The sequence below is a fragment of the Manis pentadactyla genome, chromosome 15 (assembly GCF_030020395.1).
Source record: "Manis pentadactyla isolate mManPen7 chromosome 15, mManPen7.hap1, whole genome shotgun sequence".
NCBI lineage: Eukaryota > Metazoa > Chordata > Mammalia > Pholidota > Manidae > Manis > Manis pentadactyla.
The window spans coordinates 41757737-41777125 of record NC_080033.1 but is presented as its reverse complement, the minus strand read 5'-3'; the positions used below and the strand labels follow the sequence as shown (position 1 = coordinate 41777125).

Below are 19389 nucleotides of genomic sequence, written 5' to 3'. Positions count from 1 at the left end.
AGGCAAAAATTTGCCAAATTAGTTGTTTGACTGAATTGATGGGCTGTCTTGGCCAAAATGTCTTTTTTATTAAATGTTGACAGATCATAGTATATCAAAAAGAAAATCTACAAAAGCCACTTTTTATCTATGTAAATAGTAAAATCAAGGTGGCATATTGGAAATCTCTAAATAACACTTGGTCTACATAAAAGGGTGTAATTCTTTAGGTCAGAATAAATTAGGAAAGAAAGCCGCTTTTTGAAGTAGAAAAGGACTGAGAATCTAAATTACCTGGAGATATATCACCACTATCAATATTTCTCACCACCTCTACCATGTCACACTACTTGCAGAGTGACAGCCCCATGGTACTGAGTGAGCACCATACTGTTCTCTAGTTATTATCTTATTAAATCTGACCAATGCCTCTGTAAAGTAAGGACTGCTATCCCCCTTGCAGCAAGAGGAAACTATGGTTTACTAGGTCTAAGTAGGTTCCCCAACTTTACACGGACATTTAACTTCAGATCAGAGATTTGAACTTACACCTGATTTCAAAGCCCTTGGTTTTAACCACCATGCTAGTAGCTGCCTTCTATGAGTATTTAACTATTCCTTTCTAGCCACATTATTGACATCTTTCTCTTCGGGCTAACTCAAAAATTCCAGAACATTCTTTTCCAATTATTCTGGGTAAAAAAGTTTCCCCCTTTATCAGCTCCATGCAAAGAGGACCTCTCAACAGCCCTGGCTGAAAATTCCTAACCCAATGTGCCTTTGCCTTGCTTTAGGATCAAGGTCATGGAGCCCAATAGGCTTTACCCTGTCCTTTCTAATACTCCATTTTCCATGTGCAATGTGCTTCTCCAGATTCTGCTGCACAGTCTGTGTTCTTAGAACTTTCACACAGTAGTGTCTGACCCAGGATATCCAGTACTGCCTTAGTTTATTTAACTCAAGCAGCAGGGGGCCCTTTCTATGAACACAATAGTAAGATTTTCATTGCATTGTCATTGACTTTTGTCTCAATTTATGACCATGTCTTCAATTTCTCCTTTAATTTAGAGAACAAGAGCTGCTTGAAGACCACCAAGGCCAACTACTCAGCACACTGTCTCCTGCCACTTCTGGATTGCATCTTGTCTGTTATTCATCCCAACTTCAATTTCTTCTTTGCACAGTGTCCCGACCCGCAGGACAGTCAACGGGGGTCGACGACCTGGAGGAGAGAATGAAGGGGCAAGGGACACAAAGAACAGACAGCAAGACAGGATATCTGATCAAGCTGACAGTTTATTGTTTGCAGGCTCAATTTATACAGGTAGTGAGGAAGGGGTGGGTCAGGTGGTGATTGGGCCTTAGGCGGTGCCAGCGGGAAGGTGCAGAGGGGTGATTGAGCCTTGGTTAGCGCCGGCGGGAGCAAAGAACCCGAAAGAGAAGCAGGGAGGTTGCCATCTTGTGGGTGGGGGCCCTTGGGAGGGAGGTTTTAAGGGTGGGGCTTTCGTAACCGAGCCTGCCTAAAGGCCCACAGGTTTGCTTCCAACATCTCCCCCTTTTTTATTTTATAATAAGACAGTGTCTGTCTTAGGTGCCCCAAGGCAACGACTCTGATCTTACCTGTCATTGGTACTCCCACTCCAATGTGGAAGCCCTGTCTTAGGTTGCCAGAGGCTCTAGGGTGCTTACCCGTCTTTGACTATCTCATCTCTTTTTTCTCTTTAATAAAACAACCAGTCTAACTCAGACTGGGTCAAGGTAGGTGCCTGTCTTAGGTTGTATGGTTGAAGTAAATCCTTACCCGTCATGGGGCTATAGTCCTCTGTCGACCACTCCCTGTCTTAGGTTGGTATTTACAATTCAACCATATCTTACCCGTCATTGGCTACCATACTTGACTTTAGATCTTATGATTTACAAGTGGGGGGGGGCCGTCTGCAATTTCAAATGATGCAGGCCTCTTAAGGCTTGTTGGATGAGTTTTTACATGCTGCGAAGGACACAAGGCCCTAGTAACAGCCACAAAAGCCATAAAATGCTTAGAGTTAAGAGCTGTGACAGCGTGCCAGAGACTACTCAGGGGTTCTTTGCACATGTCTTTCATCTGATTTAATATATCAGATGTAGTTTTGGCTGCAAACAAGATAGGACTTACATGGTTCTGTGGTGACCGGGGATATCATCTAATTGATTTTGGGTAGTTTGAGAAAAATCAGACAAATTGAAACAACACATTCTTGGAAACTGTTCACATCTTACATGCTCTTTTAACAGCACAGTCCACAGCAGCACGATTCTGAGGCACTGCAACTCGCAATTCTCTCAGTTCTTGGTGGAGTTCAGATAATACAGAAGCAGTCAATTTTGTTGTTTTGCTATATGCGCAGGCCAGCTTAGATATCTCCTCTAGCATTCCAACGACAAGTCCAGGAACCGGCAGGAGGAACGCAGCTACAACTGCAACAGCAGCAGGACCTCAAAGCTTCAAGTTTTCATCACAGTCAGATGGCAGAGCTTGGAGAAGTCTCTTGTGCTTATATTCAGGATGGTCTATTAGAGCAGGAAGAATGCGTCCCACCCCACAAACACCTTGATAGTGTGGAGAGAGGGCTTGATATGTTTTGTTATTACACAAAAATACTTAACCATTTGGAAGTCTATATCCAGAAGACTATTTTACATTGATTGTACAATTACAGTAAGAGGGTACATGAGTACAATTAATACATACACAGTCAGTGATTATAGTAGTGCTAACAGGTAAATGTAATTTGGCATCAGGAGTAAGCGTCTTAGGGGGAAGAGTCATATTTCTGTGACATAAAACATTCAGTAATAAAGTTTAGCATTATTCCTTTTGACAGCACTTTTTAGGTAAGTATCTATCAGGTAAACAAGCCAAATTAGTCAAATATTTTCTTTGATGAGAAGAAATTCTAGATATGTTCCAGGGGCCCTCTGGAAAATATCAGAGTTAATTGAGAGGTAAAAATACTTTTTAAAAATTTGGTCTTGGGAAGTTGTCAAAAGGTTTTAAGGCACTTGCCTAAATAGAATTATAGTTATTAAATAGCACTTATTATTGAACTAGAATGATAATAAGAAAGTTTAAAAGCAAATGCAGGTTAGATAGTTGTTAACACTTAGCTTAGTCTTTTTAATATTAAGATCGTATTTTCTTAAATACTCAGACAATTCATTAAGACTTTAAGCATAAGAAACTGTTTTAATAAAACAATTAGAGAACCCTTTGCAATCTTTCAATATTAAGAGCAGACTAACAGTTAAAGAATACTTTGTCTTTCCAACTGAAAACAAAACTCCGATTTTGCTGTGTTCTTGATATTAAGACTCACTTGCTTTACTTTCACATAGCATGATTATATCTGTAAGAATATAGTAATTTATTCTTCACTTGCCCCATGGTCCCAAGCACATAAACCGGTGAGAATTATGCCTGGGCTTGCCTGGGGCTTGACTGGGTTTATCCCGCCTTATCTCTAAACACCTTGACCTTCCCCCAAAGCAACAGGCTGAGCGGATCTGCCACAACAAAAGGCACCACGCTGCTGCACCACACTGCTCTCTCTGTCTCTGTCTCTCTGTCTCCCTTTAAATAAATACCTGTACTTTAGAACAATTAACCTTCTTTACTCTCAACAAAACGAATTTCCATTCTTTATACTTTCTCTTATTAAAACACACATCTTAACATACCAAAATATTTTCCTTATTATATCAAGTAGTTTTCATTAGAACTTAAAACTATTTGATATTTTAACTTTCAGTGAACACTGAAAAATAGGCCACTGTAAACTGTTACATCAACATTCTTCAGATTGATACATTTATGAACATATTTTATCATTTTTTGAAATGTGCCTTATAGCACAATTTCTTATTAAGTACAAAATATGTCTATATAGCTTAGCAAACTTTAAGAATTTCGGTTACCACAAAAATTCACAAGCTGTTTGCAGATATATACATTTATACATTAATACAGTAATATTATTAAAAAGTTTATTTGCTACACTTGTTTACTTATTTTTAGCAACATGCCAGATTACTTATAAAACTTTTACTAAACATCAAAGTCAAGCTTTTCTTTAAGCATCTTCTTGAAATATTTAACAGGTAACATCAACTTAAATGACTTTAAGTAAACTTTGGCAGTTAATAACTATAAGGACATGTCCGTATCAGTTAAGCTTAAATTAGCATTAATGCATAATATTTTTTATTAGATTTTCTGGAAGTTTTAGAATGCCCAATTTTCACAAGCGCTTGTTTTTAAATCAATTTTTATTAATACCATCCGGAGGTAGAAAACATTTTTTATTTACACACTTAGACACACAAACATACAGACCAAGACATAATGACTACAGTTAGCAACACTTTTCATATAAAAACATACACAAACTGACATAAAGATTTGAATTTCTAATATTCAATTGCCTTCTTTCTTCTTAGTTTATTTGATTAAAAGTACTTAAGTTTTCAAGAATACACTCTAAGGGCAAGCAGTTTACATTACTGGGTTAAGGTTTAGACAGCCCCAGTCCAGGGGGCTGGAAATCTAATAGCTAAATGCTGACACAGGTACTTTTTCTGGACCAAAAACTCTGTAATACTCTTGAAGGCAATCGCCTACCCGTTGCCATTTCTTTTCACTAATGGTTCCTTCTTGAGGGAACCAGGGACACACATCTTCAATAAAGACCAAAAAACGTTTCAAATCTTTTTTCTTAACCCTTGTTCCTCGTGTCCTGAGGGACTCTTTGAGACCGGCTATGAACAAATCTTCCTGCGAGAATGCTTGCCCCATGACTTACCTTCCTAAATGCGTCGCCGATTGAGTATACACGAGTCTGTCTCATGCCGGGTTCAGAACATGGCGACTCTGGCGAGGGTCTAGCTGCAGAAACCTCCTTTCATGGGTGGGGTGGCCCACGGTGGGCCCACCCTCCTGGGGGCGACGTTCTCGCCTCTCCGGTCTGTTGGGCCCCACGTTGGGCGCCAGTTGTCCCGACCCGCAGGACAGTCAACGGGGGTCGACGACCTGGAGGAGAGAATGAAGGGGCAAGGGACACAAAGAACGGACAGCAAGACAGGATATCTGATCAAACTGACACAGTTTATTGTTTGCAGGCTCAATTTATACAGGTAGCGAGGAAGGGGTGGGTCAGGTGGTGATTGGGCCCTAGGTGGCGCCAGCGGGAAGGTGCAGAGGGGTGATTGAGCCTTGGCTGGCGCCGGCGGGAGCAGAGGACCCAGAAGAGAAGCAGGGAGTTCGCCATCTTGTGGGTGGGGGGCCCTTGGGAGGGAGGTTTTAAGGGTGGGGCTTTCGTAACCGAGCCTGCTTAAAGGCCCACAGGTTTGCTCCCAACAGCACAGCATAACAAAAGCACAAAGGGAATCAGAAACATGAAGAAATGGTTTCTAGTTAATCTTTTTCTTTAGGGATAATGGCTCAAGGGGTAGTAGAACCCTCCACAGCACATGGACTTTTTAAAATCCTTTGCCTTAAAGGGTGTGACAGAAATTAATAAGGAGTGAGTTTCCAACAATCCATTCTAGTAAGACACAAAATTGCTTTGAACAACTGCTTCAACAGCCCTATTTTTCAACACTTCTCTCTTAGACAAGCATTACATATAATAAAGCTGAGCTCAGACCCAGGATCAGACCCAGAAGTAAAACGAGTCATAGAAGAAATGGAAACATGGGCTCCTCCTTTAAAATAAAAGGAAGAAATCTTCACAAGAGTGGCCAACCCTCTTCCTTCCCATGTCCCCTATCTCCACTCTTAAAACTTAAAGGAATATTTTCTATTTTATAATTCATTTCCCCCAAATTGATAACCACTTTCCAGGGGAGAGGACAAGTAGTGAAATAAAACATGTCCATAGGATAATCTGTCCTCAAGCTATCCCCCCATTTGCTCCTCACATTACTCTTAAGTTCACATCATTTAGTAAAGTTTGAATGTTTAATTTCTGGAAAGAGATCCATTAAATGTAATTTCTTGATTCTGAACAGAATTTCTTCTCCCTCTCTTCCAAAAGCTTTTATTAAATAGATAATACCTTTTATAATCCATGGCAGTTTAAATTTAAAAAAATATCTTCCTGAATCCCAGTCCAGGGAACTCAATCTATTACTTAATATTGGATACATATTACATGTATTATTTTGTATGTAACATACAAAATCATGAGACATGTAACAAAATAAAGACCTATGGGCCCATTACCCAGTATACACCACTATTGTGTCTACCTGTGGGCTTCATCCCTATCCCAGCTCCTTGCCACATCTACAGGCAAGATTTTCCATTATTTTTTCTTCTTTCTAGTTATGTGTCTCCCTAAACATGTCACTTAATTTTGCTAGTCTTTTAACTTTACAAAAATGGTATCATATTATGTGATGTCTCCAACGGCCTGCTTTTTTGTTAAGTTTTATGTTTATAAGATTCATTCATAGTTGGTCTACATAACTGTGATTCACTTTCCTTGCTGTATAATATTCCATTGTGTAACTATACCCTATTTACGTATTCTCAAATGATGAATATTTGGATTGGTTCCAGATTTGGCTTCTCCAAATATTCTTTCACACATCTTCTGGTGAATACACCCCAAGATAATCTCTTGAGACACACACCAAGGAGTGGAATGCTAACTCATAGAATATGCAAATGTCCAATTCTACAAGACAATGACATACTATTTTCCAAAGTGGTTGAAACAATTCACATCCCCACCATCCACTGTTGCAGCTTCTGTCTCAATCTTGTAAAAAAACAAGAATAGGACAGAGAGAATGAAACAGAAGATGAACAGTGTATGATAAAGTTCGGAAAGAGTACAAAAGAGGACTGTGCATGGGTACTGCCCACACCAGGCTGGCCAGACTAGAACCCTCTTCCTGGCTGTGTCTAATCACTCTGACCCAGCCCCACCCATACCCACAGGGAACCCATTAAAAATCCACCATGGCTGCCTGGTCCTCAAGACCCTTCCCACCCTTTGACCCACACTTGCTCTCTTGGCAGGGTCTCACAGTATCTGTCCTTGCCCTTGTTCCTGAGTATAGTCAGTCTATAAGAGCTTCTTGGGCACCTATCATATGCCAGACCGTGGAGGGACAGGAGGGACAGGGTATAGGAGGCAAGGGTCTTGCCCTTATATTCCAGTGGGGGGAACAGATAATAAATAAACAGAAGATGAGTCCAGTTTGTCTCCTTGTTATTTGTCCTGTTTGTTTCCTTGATAACATATGAAGAGCTGGAGAAAATCATTTCAGACAGAGAGCAAGAGCAAGTACAAAGCCCTCAAGCAAGAAAGGACTGGTACGCCCAAGGGTCAGAAATGAAGCCATGTGGCCAAAGCACTCTGAAAAGGCAGAGGGGTAAAGGAAGAGACTGGAGAAGTAGACAAAAGTCAGACCATGCAAGGGGCTCTGTGGTGAGGTGGGTGACTAAGGGTGGTCAGCTAGAGAGAAGTGGACAGATCCAAGATAGATCCATCCATTGGGTAGAGTGTGGTGAAGAGGGATAGGTAAAAGGAAGAAATGGGGACAATGTCTAGTTTTTTGGCTTCATCAACTAAAATACTCCTTTTCTGCTTATCACCTCTTGGATGATTAATTAATGTTGATGGTGCACGTGGTTTAGAGTCTGCATTGACTTGGGACACTGTTGCCAGGATGGCTGAGAGGAAACAAACAGCAGAAGACAGCTTTTTCATCTCTCCACTTCCCTCCCCGCAAGTCTAGGCCATCTCTTCGCTGCCTCCAGATGAAGCCAGGGCATCCAGGGGACATCCTAAAATGGCAACCATGCTCCCAACCCTGCTATTTCTTAACAATGTGATGTACAGACACCTTGAACCTCAGTTTCTTCATCTGTAAAATGGGACTTGGGTAGGGAGAGATTCTGTGTACCTGCTGCACATCAGGTACTGTACATACTTCATCTCTTTTAATCCTTAGAGTAACATGGTTTCATGGGTGAGAAAGCTGGGGCTGAGAGATGTTCAAAGCAACTTGCCTAAGGCCACAGTGCTAGGATTCTAAACAAGGTTCTCTAAGAGTCTACAGAGTACCACCTCAGGGATATCAGCGCCAAGAGAATGCATGTGAAATTTTCATTAAGCTAAACATTCTTTGCAAATGCAAGGTATAACTACTATTTTTTAAAAACTCATTTCAAATCGCCATCCCACACTCTTTCTGCCCAATGAGCTATTTGCCTTTTCCCAGAAGATTCATGCACTTTAATGAAGGTCTTTGCTCATGTAATTCCTTTTGTCCATATACTGTTCCCCATCTTATCTACAAGGTAATCTGTTATTTAATTTTCAAAAAGACTTGCTCAGTAATTACTTCCTCTCAAACCTTCCTTATCCTTGTCTTGCGAACAAAATTGATTCCCACTTCTACCACTTCTAGATTCTAATGTACCTAACACATGCAGAATATACATACAGTATTAACCACTGACAATAGTGCATTAACATCTGCCACAAAACTCTGAGACTTCAATAATTTTTTCTTACTCACAAATCTGGGAGTTGGCTGGGAGTTGGCTGATCTAGGCTGGGCTCAGATGCATGCTACATGTTGAGGCCAGATCTGTTCCATGTAAGTACTACTTGGAGCTACTCCACAAGAGTGAGTTGTTTGTCTAGTGCAACGAGATGTCGAGTCAAATAAAGGTAAACGATATAGAATCAGGGATAAGTGAAGATTTGAGGTCATAACTCAATCTGTCACATGTACTTAGTAAAATGTTCATATAGCCATTCATGAACAATTTCTTACTGAGCACCTACTCTGTGCCAGGTGCTCTTCTAAGCTCTGTGGATGCAGCAGAAGGCCAAATCAGGTACGCATCTCTCTGTATGGAATTAACATTCTGGTGGGAGGCCCCACACAAGCAGGCAAGAAAAATAATTCTAACTGTGCTCAGTACTGTACAGAAAATAAAACCTAGACATATGATAGAGTAATGGTGGCAACAGCGCAAGCAAAGGGAAATACAGTTAGTTACCTAAATGGGGTGATCAGAAATTTCCTTTTGAAGAAATGACTTTTGAACTGACATGAATCATGCAGCAGAGCTGGTCCCAACAAATCATGGACACCTAGGGAAGAGCGTTTCAGCGAAAGGAATGTTGACTGTATCTGAGGAACAGAAAGATGCCAGTATAGTATCAAAATCACCTAGGGAGGCTTGGTAAAACACAGATTGCTGGGCCTCACCCTACATTTTCTAATTCAGTAGATGTGGCGTAGGCCCAAGAATTTCACCTCTAACAAGTTCCCAGCGATGCTAATAGTGCAGGAACCACATTTTTTAAACTAGTGTACCTTTATGATCAAGAGAGTGTGGCATAAGATAAGGTTTTTAGGCTGTGCCAAAGGTTTGAATGTCCTAGTGTGTGCAGGGGGAAGCCTCTGGAGGATGGTAGCAGGGGAGGGCTGTTATCTGGTCAGGTTTAATAGAATGCTCTGGCTTCTATATGGAGAGAGGGCCAGAAGGAGAACAAAGTGGAAGGAAGTTGAGATACTTATTACATCCAACCATTAACTCCCCAAGGTCCCTACTTGGGGTGATGGTGCATATGGTGCAGCCCCCAAGAGAGAAGAATCATGGTGAAGAGGATTGGGAGGAAGGTGAAGTCAGTTCTGAACTCAAGTTGAGGTCCCCTTGTGACACCCAAGTCCCCCATGTTGCACAACCCAGGGATACCATGAGCACCGCATTCAGCGCATACAGCAGCCCTGAAGCACAGAAGAGTAATATGACAATGTGAAGAGCGCCTCCTGGAACCGTGCAGCATGTCAGCCCTGAAATATTCTCCCTCTTCAGAGCTTACACACTAGTGAAAGGAGGCAGATAATAGGCAAGCAAGATACTTTCAAATGACGTTCAGTGTTATAAAGAAAATTAATTCTCAACTCCAAAACTGGCCCACTTGTGTTGCTGCCCTCCAAGCACACGGTGCTACATTCCTAGAACCTACTTGGTTAAGGAAGACACACAGAATGGCAACTTACAGATGATAATAGTAGCTAACATTTATTGGCACCTATGATAAGCCAAGCACAATAAGGTCTTTCCCTGCATTCATACAAACAAAAATCCTGAGTTGTGTATAATGACTGTCCCCACTTTACAAATGGGAAAATTGAGGCAGAGAGGGGTTTAGTAATGTGCCAGAGGATACACAGCTAGGAAGGGACAAAACTGGGATTCAAAACCAGAAAGGCTAATTGCAGAGCTGGCTCTATATACCCACTCAGCTACACTGGTTCTTGGCTACTTGCTGACAGAGTCTGTCTGAGGGCGTCCGCATCACCCTTATCCCCTGGACAGGCTCCAGTATTACCAAAGAGAAAAATCCAGCCTTGCCAAGGCCTATGTGCTTTGCCAATGAGTAGGTAGAACTGTCAGACTGTCTGTAGCATTAAGAAAACCCCATGCCTGAATCTATGTGCCAGACCTTTTCCACAGAGAAAATATGGACATTTTCTTTTTTCTTTTAATAATGTACAGAGAAATAATGAAATGGTAGCACTACAAAAACATAATTAGGTCTTCAAAAAAAAAATCTCCGCTGGAGTCCTATAAAAAGACCATAGGTGTTCGTCATTATTTTTTATTTAGCAGACAGTTTTAGCCATTGTTTGTTTTCTCCCCCATTTATTAAGTTCTGGTATTTTAAGATGATTTGTGTATAATAATAACAATAATTTCCTGTTTGCCTGTCAGTTGTGAGCCGCTTTTATTACAGATATTCATTTTCACAAGTTAACTTGGTAAACATGCTCATTTGTTAAGTTCCTTGTTCATTAAATCAGTTAGCACAGCTAGTAACTATGTTAAGTATCTTGCTGTCGGGTTTTAGAAATGGATCTCCTTTGGTTTCCAATACTATCTCTCAGAGACAGACTTCCTGAGCGCCCTGCCTGTTGGACTGGAGATGCCAAGTCTTCCATCTCTACAAGGCCAGGTATGTAGACCCGAAGGAGGCCTCCACTCAAGGCTTCATGGGTCACAGTCAAAATCATTCATGCAGACCAGAGCTCAGCAAGATTTTGGATAAAGGAAGAGGGAAGTCCTGAAGAGGGAGGATTTTAATAGATGTGTTTGGAGCCTGCCTGACCACAACCCTCTGTCTGGATGGACCCCCGCCACTGGCCCTGCAGACCAGGAGAGCCTACATGAGCACAGTTGTACCAGATGATCTTAACCTCTGAAAGCAGCTAATTATTCCAGGGGAGGACATCAGAGATCATCAGTTGTCTCACTCAAGCATTTGAAGGAGAAATGTCAAATTGGAGATGCAAAATTCAGAAAGAATCAGAACTGAGTCTCTGAGCTATAATAGCCCCCAAACCACACACAAGCTTGCTGTTACAAAAACGTATGAAGAGATTAATGAAGCAGGTGTTCATCAGCTACAAAAGAGCAGGCAACCAGAAAAGAAAAGCAGACAGAGAGAAGGTCACCTAAAGATTTAGAAGTCCCCCAAAAGCCCAGCTATTTATTTCTTTGAGACTTCTGTGCATCTTTATAATAAACCAGTTACTTAGCAAATTCAGTGAGTTTCTGTTATAACCACACATCCTCTGACCAACAAATTCTTAACCATAGTGACTGGGATGATGATGGTTCCACTAAAAGTGTTGCATCTGGTACACTACACTATTTCTAGGAAAAAGCTAGTTCGTCAATAGCAGTCAATTTGGCTGACATATCAAATCAAGATTTAGGGAAATAAGATCATAAACTACTCCTGGTAGCTAAGTCACAAGATTCAAGAGGAAGTAGTTCATCTGGGGTGTGAGTCAGGATGCTTCCAAGGCGCTCAAGAGTGGATGTTCAAAAGAGAATAAAAGTTCCATGAGTTGACCATGGTTAGCTCTTTTTAACTACTCTGCTTTGTTTCTTTCGTGGCCTTGCTGAGCTTTCCTAGAAGAGAAAGATCTATTGGTTAAAGTTGGACAAGCGATGAAAACCTGAATGAGAAGGTTTGACATAAGTACGGACATTGAGGGTAGACGGCATCTAGTCATGCTGAGTTTAAGGTGTGTCATCTAGGTGGAGGCCACGGACCCTGAGTGACATTATTAATCACAGTAGGGCAAAAGCTACCACATTTAATAAATCCAAACCAATTTAGTAAGGATTCTTCAAAAGGCCCTGAAACTAGTCCCATACAATTTCTCCATGATCCATGACATCATTCTTCATTGCTTTCCCTTGTTTACAATTTTAATTCCTCCATGATTGGTTGTCCTATCTGTTCATCACATGCCCATATTTTGGCTTCTCCTACTGGTCTCACTTATCCCTGGATTCTCCCCTTCCAGGGAGAAATCCCTAGGTCGAAGCTGGAAATATGTGCTGGAATTTAGGAGAGAACTGAGGTTCTATGCTCTAGCCCTAGCAGTAAGACTGGAACACCACCTAAATCACAGGGTCATGGGGATACAGAGTAGACAGAGAAGGAATTTCTCAACAAGGCCCCAAAAAGAGGTAAGTAATGGTGGAATCTAGAGTTTATAAGAAGAGTTAACAGCCTTACAAGAGAAACTTGAAAGGAAGAAGTGTTCAAATAGAGCAGAGGGGTAATTGGGGGTACTCCTCTAGACACCTTCACCTTCCCTGTAAGGTGGAAGTATGCTGGGGGTCCAGGGCTCGGAGACAGAATTACAGGCATGAACTGAGCAGTAAATATTTGGAGAAGGAGATCCCTGGGTACGCATGAGACTTGCTGTCAGGAGCACATAGATCCATTTAGGGGCTGGAGCTCTGTAGGTTTGCCTACCCTGCATCGATTCTCCCTGCTCCAATAACAGTACCTGATTTTGATTTGGATCCCCCATTGGACACTCTTTTATTGCAACTGTCAATCAAAGTAACCTACCCTCCACTACCTACGAGGTGGGCATATGACCCATGCTAGATCAATCAAAGATCTCTCCTTGGAATTTGAATCTTGAGCCCAAAAATGCAAAGCCTGAAAACTCTTGGTGCTGATTCATTCTGATGACGGCTCCCAGAAGGAACTGCCTTTTAGGTTCTGCTCTCCAAAGGCAAAGTGCATTTCTGATACCAGTTTTTTCAGAGGTCTGGTTCTGCAAACTGTCCTTTATTTCTTTTGAACCACCCCATCGCTTCCAAGAAGTTCCTTTTTTGCTTAGATTAGTCAGAACCATGTTCTGTTGCTTACAACTTACAAGCCGCAACCAAGGCAGAAGTAATACTACCAGTAGTAAATAAAAAGTAAGACATGGCAGAAAGACTTAAGAATCCCAAACCCAGATTCCACTCCCAGCATTGCCAATGACACTAAAATATGGGGCAGGTTTGAGCAATTCCCTCAAATTCGCTAAGCTTCATTTCTCACACATAAAGCAGAGGGTGAACTAGAGCCTTCACAGAAACCATGTTTTCCACATCTCAAGTACTTTCAAAAGTATCCAGTCTCTGTTCCCTGCCATCAGCCATTGGGCTGAATGGACTTTAAGCAAAGAAAACAGAAACATCCTATCCCATTCCAACAGCCTTCATAAAAAGAATTCCAAATCCCATGTGATAAGCCAAGTTTATTAAGCAATATAAGTTTAATCTGATTTCATCATGTTTTCATTCTTTCATTTCACATCTGCTAAATACTTCTTGCACAGATTTTACTTTCTTCAAGGGCTGAAAAAGGAAGTTAGGACATGATCTCTGCCCTTAAGAAGCTTGACATTTAATTGAGGAAGTACATAAAATCCCCAGAGAATATTTCTAAGAGGCCTGGAATCATGTACCCAGCAGCCAGCAGGTGTCAGGTATAAAGTAGGTGTTTAATATATATTTGTTGATCAAATGAGGGACAACACACATGTACATTACTGTTTACATAAGAATTCAGAGTGATGAAAAGAATATTTATTTTGCCGCTTACCATGAACTTCTAATACATAGAATCTTAACATCAGTTTTAACGCTGAAAATTTTGCTCCAGTAGATCAAAGGTAATTATTAGCATGTTAAAAAAGAATACCCCCAACAAGAAAAGTTAAAGAATCAAATGTGTTTAAAATAGATTTTTCTGTGTCTGCAAGTTTAAGGGCCCTTCTTTAGTAAATGAGGTTAAACCTGGACTTGACATGCTGAAACATAATTCCATCCAAAAACTTTGGCCTATCCCTTAGATGCCCGTGTAATAGAATATGACATGCAGCAAGGTTAAGCAAATGGAGCTGTTAAGGCCTCCGGCCCCTCGCCAAGCCTGTCAACACTTAGAGGTCTGAATAACACAGGGGACTCTTGTTTCAAGAGGCAAAGTTCACCCTACAGATCATGATCCATTAGGGAGTAATGAGAGCCGGCTGGCAGGGCCAAGTGGACGAGACTCAGGAAAACCTGAACAGTGAATGCAATAAAATTAAAATGCAGTGGGTGTGAACTGCCACGGCAGCAGGCATAACCTTCTTGGTGTCTTTAGCAGTGTTAATGGATCTACTTATGGCACAGATGGTGGTTTTTCAGAAAAATCATTTTTTCTCTAACAAATTCATGACTAAACTAAAAAGACCACTATCAACTTCATTATGCTTTCCAATTGACTTATTTTAAGGGTTATTCTTTTATTATAGCTCTTAAGTTCCCATTTCTTTTTTAAAGTGCTTCTTTTAATACCAATTTTCACAGCACTAAGAAATTTAACTCTCTTCAGTGGTTATATTATTGGCAAGGAACTGTTGCAGGCTAGAGAGAGGCCTGAGAAGCAAGCTTGTTGGCCTGGTCATTTGTTATCTCCTCTACCACAAGTTAGGGACCCAGATCCTGGGGGATAACAATCAGATTTCCGTAGGGGACAGTGGCAAAGAGAGAGAGTTGATTTCAGTTTTCCTAGTATGCTTTTACCAACTACTGGCAGATCTAATTTGGGTTGATTGCACAGACAAATGCACAAGCATTTCACAAACATTTCATCACGATTAACTGTAAACATAAAGATAAAACAAAGTTTGTGTCACATGGAATCAGCCAGAGTTCTATATTATGAACCAACCAATTTCATTTTTTCGAAGTGAAATTAACTTGGAGGGAGCCCACACTTCATAGGAATGAAGATATTTATTGTAAGATTATTTGCAAGAGTAAAAATTGGAATGAATTTCCCAGCAATAGGGAAATAATTAAATATATCTGCACAGCTATGAAAAAGAGGACTAGGAAAATTTGCACAAATAGGAAAATCATCATAATGTTAAGAGAAAACACGAGACAATGATACCTATAAAAAATAATGCAACTATATAAAATGCCTGATATATAGGAAAAGTACTGGAAGAAATACATTAAGAGGCCAGTAGTTGTTCTTGGGTGGTGGAATTATGTGTTTGTGCTCACACACTTCCATTTTTCTATTTGTCAATCTTAGTACAATGAGTTAATTTAAATTCATAATGAGGAAATTTTAATATTTTATCTCATGTGAAGAGACGACAGTGATCATTCACACAGAGATTTTTATGAAATGTTTTTAGTGATTTGAATTCTATTTGAAGACCCCCTACCATATGAGTTTTGACCTGGTCATAGCATTACATTGAGAAATTACATTTAGCATCAAAAGTGGTCAAAATAAGGTTCACATGCCCCAATACTTCCACTTTCCAGGTGGAAAATCCAAGGTTCACAAGTCTCTTACCTGAGACCGCAAAAGACACTCCCCTCAGCTTCCTCATCTCTCAACTAGATCATTCCTTTTATGGCAAATCTTCACCTATGGTAGAAATCTGCATGACTTGAAGGAAAAAAAATAAAATTAAGAACCCATGTAATCAGGCTTCATCAACTTTTTCCACTCTGTTTTGCCATTGGGTTCCATAACAGCCTCAAACTCAGCGACTAGATTAGCACAGTCAAGGAGACACCATGTCACAATTCTTCATTGATAAGAAAACCAACATGGCCTTCAAAGCCCTTTGATTTTGAGGCCCACTTCTGGGTGCAGGGATTGTGTGATGGTGTGTGCCAGTGACTGCAGCAGATGTGAGTCCTTGTGTCTCTATTTGGCTCAGCAAACTCTGGAATCTACCTTTGCATATTGCACCATGAGATGGCCGGTGCGCAGTACAGATGTCCCAGGCGTATGGAGAGACACAGAGCAGCCTGCATCATCTGGAAAACAAGACCTCGGGTGGGACACTCCAAAATCTCTGCGTGCTTGAACTCATCCTGTCCTGGGGGACAGGAGGAATAACATGTTGGAATATCTGAGGGAAATTAAAGTGCTTTTCAATGAAAGGGGGAATTTTTTTAGAAAGTTTTCTTCCCTCTTTTCCTCAGAGACATTTCCCCTTTGGAAATAGAGAGCAATTATTTTTTATTCAACTTGTCTTTAACTTTTTTTCTCATGTGAAGAAAGAACAGTGATCACTCACAAAAAGGTTTTAATGACAGTAAAATGGTTTCATGATTGATCATTTCATATCGCACATTCCCCCGGAGTGCCTGCCGATCACAAGCGTGGGGGAGCCCCTTTAACACAAGCCAGGGGCAGGCCTCAAGGGCTTGGCATATGGGGAGCTATTCCTTGAACAAAAAACACAGGAAAAAAGGGCCACAATTAGAGGCACCTTTAGAAACAGGGAGAAATAAAGACTCAGAATGTGAAATATTTGAGCACTTTTGAATGTACTCTAAACTTTCAAGCTCTCCTATCATTTCTCATAGGCTAATTTTTAATGAGGAGCACTGCAGATAGGTAAATCCCCCCACCAAAATGAATGAACAATCAGGGGAGACCTTAAAAATCAGAGATACTTGAAAGAAGCTACATACATCTGTAATGCAACTGTTTCAGTTAACACAAAGTTCAACTATAGGAAGAATATCTTTCTTTGTCTCAGTGTGCAGTTTCTCACTAAGTAGGATGAATGCTGTATTTATCTCTTTCAATTCCAATTTCCCAGCCTGGCCTTTTCTCTGCAGTAGGGTCTGAGGTAGAATGGAGCATCGTATACCCTCCTGGAGGGTTTGACTTTCTTTGCATGACCTTCCAGGTTGGCATGGAGTTAACTAATATTCACACTCTAAACCTCCAAATAATACCCCCACAAAGACACACACAAGACCTAGGGTGTCTGCAACACTGTAAACCAAAGATTGGGGTGGAGGGGAGACTATAGACCCAAAGACTGAGCAAACTGATTCTTGCTGTATCATAAGTGAGACTGATTTAGATTCATAGACTCTATGAATCAAAAGAGGTTCATTTGCTCCAAAGAAGTTAAGAGAAATCAACTCTCCTTCACTTTCCAAGGCCCAGTTTGATGACCCAAGCACTGAAGTGACAGAAAAGCTATTCCCCATTCTTCTGCCCCCAGAACTCCTAAACTAGGGCCCATCCTTGCCTCCATCACCTTCTCTCCCCTTCCACTTGGAGTCATCAAAGCCCAGCACATAACATGGCACAGAAAGGAAGAGGCTGAGCAGATACTCCTACCTTCACACAGAAACAGCACTAGAAACAGGCATGGAGAACAAAACGTGTTGAGAGCCGTGCAAGGTGTTGGGGGGAAGGTAATTTTCATTTCTTAAGTAACTCAAAATTTTGCACTGTGACTCTTGAAACTTTAAAATCAGACTGCAACACAGTTTGTAAAACAGACAATAATAGTATATAGCCCAGTGGACAACAGACAACTGTATTTTTTTGTTTTGGTTAAAAAAATTCATGTAACATAAGCAAGGACACATATGCATGCATGCACGCGCACACACACACACACACACACATACACACATGCACACCTTTCTTCCAACCAAATCTTTATTGCAATGACGTTGAGGGCAAAGTCTTAGATACAGAAGCATGAGATATAATGTCAGATACTTAAGAAATACAAATTCTCAAAACACAGCAAAATTGCCAGTCAGAGCCCAGTCCTTAGAAACAATTTGGAATATTCCTCTAATCTGAACTGGTAAAAATTAAACCCTGGATAGTGTTGGGGGATTCCAGTACTTAGCTTTAAATAATTGTTTAGCAACTCACTTTGGCTATCTCAACAAGAGTTTCCCAAAAACGACAAACTGGTCTTAACGATTAGCTTTCCATTTGGCTCCACCTCCTCATCTTAAGACAGGAATGTGATAATGACATTTCTTGAAAGACTACAATAAAGACAACACATTAAAGCAGCTCAGATGGTCTGCCTGGAACATTCTCTAAACCAACAGGAAGTCATACGGATTTATTATACAGCTGAAGGGGCAAATTTGAGAAAGATGGTTTTCAATGAACACCTTCATTTCTACAGTGTTACTTCCCTACATGACCTAAACAAATTCTTGGGCTTAAGGAAAGAAGCCTTTCCTCAAATCTCATTTTGCAGGTACACATCTGAAGAAGAGCAAGCTAGTGGACATTCCTAGGTACTGGGGAGTTTCAAGTGCCTGATAGTCCTGATTGTGTGCTTTTAAAATGTAAGAGCATAAAATTCTTAGGAGGTGCATTGCCTGGATGGATGAGTACAGTTTAAGAAATCCAAGTCACTTTATCCTTTGGGACACTTTTGCACAATAAACTATCTTGGTAATACAAGTTCTAGAATAGCCATTGTTATGAGTACTTCCGAGGAAGATAGGCTTTCCAGAGCTAAACTGCTAGAAATCTCAAAGGTGCAAAGTAGGTGTTCTGTTGAGACACCTTCTCTTCCTGCTGTCCAGGGATTTCTTGCTACAGGGAAAGTCCTGATTCTGAAGGAAAGATTTGTCAAAGTATATTCAACCAAGATTTAGGAAGTCCCTTTAGGAATTCAAGGGAATTAATTCTACAATTTTCAGGGACACAATATAGAAATCCTGTTTCATAAGTGTCCAAAAGGCAACTCAAAAGAAAAAAAACCTAAATGCGATCCTTGAGGACCTAATAATTATAATAATGACCTTAACTGTTGAGGACTGCTCTGTGTGGTACAACGGAGCCTCACTATACAATGTTCTCTCTCTACTGCTTCTCTGCCCTTAGTGACATTGGATACAATTGATCACTCTGACTATGTTGAAAACCTTCATTTGGCTCCAATGATACCACATTGTGCTGATTTTCCTCTAACCCCAGTGGCTACTCTTTCTTAATTTTTTCCTCAAGACCATTTCTAAAGCTTGGAGCATTATGGACTTTTAGCTCTAGGGCTCTCTCTTCTCCATCCACGAATTCTCCGTAGGTGATTATTTTTTCCAGTCCCATGGCTTTAAACACTCTCTATCCACAAAGAAGTCCTGACCTCTCACCTGACCTACACACTCAGGTCCATTGTAGGAGGTGCTGCTCAAATCTTGACACACCTCCAGCTGCCAGCATCTGCTCTCTACTTAAC

General features: G+C 40.8%; 1 long non-coding RNA gene across 1 annotated transcript; it reads right to left on the bottom strand.

The window, feature by feature from the left end:
* Positions 1-1257: 1257 nt before the first annotated feature.
* LOC130681091 (uncharacterized) lies at positions 1258-5759 on the bottom strand. The gene is made up of 2 exons (XR_008994152.1): positions 4818-5759; positions 1258-2792 (listed from the first exon to the last, which is right to left on the bottom strand). It is a non-coding gene; the product is annotated as an uncharacterized LOC130681091 (long non-coding RNA).
* Between the last annotated feature and the right edge of the window lie 13630 nt (positions 5760-19389).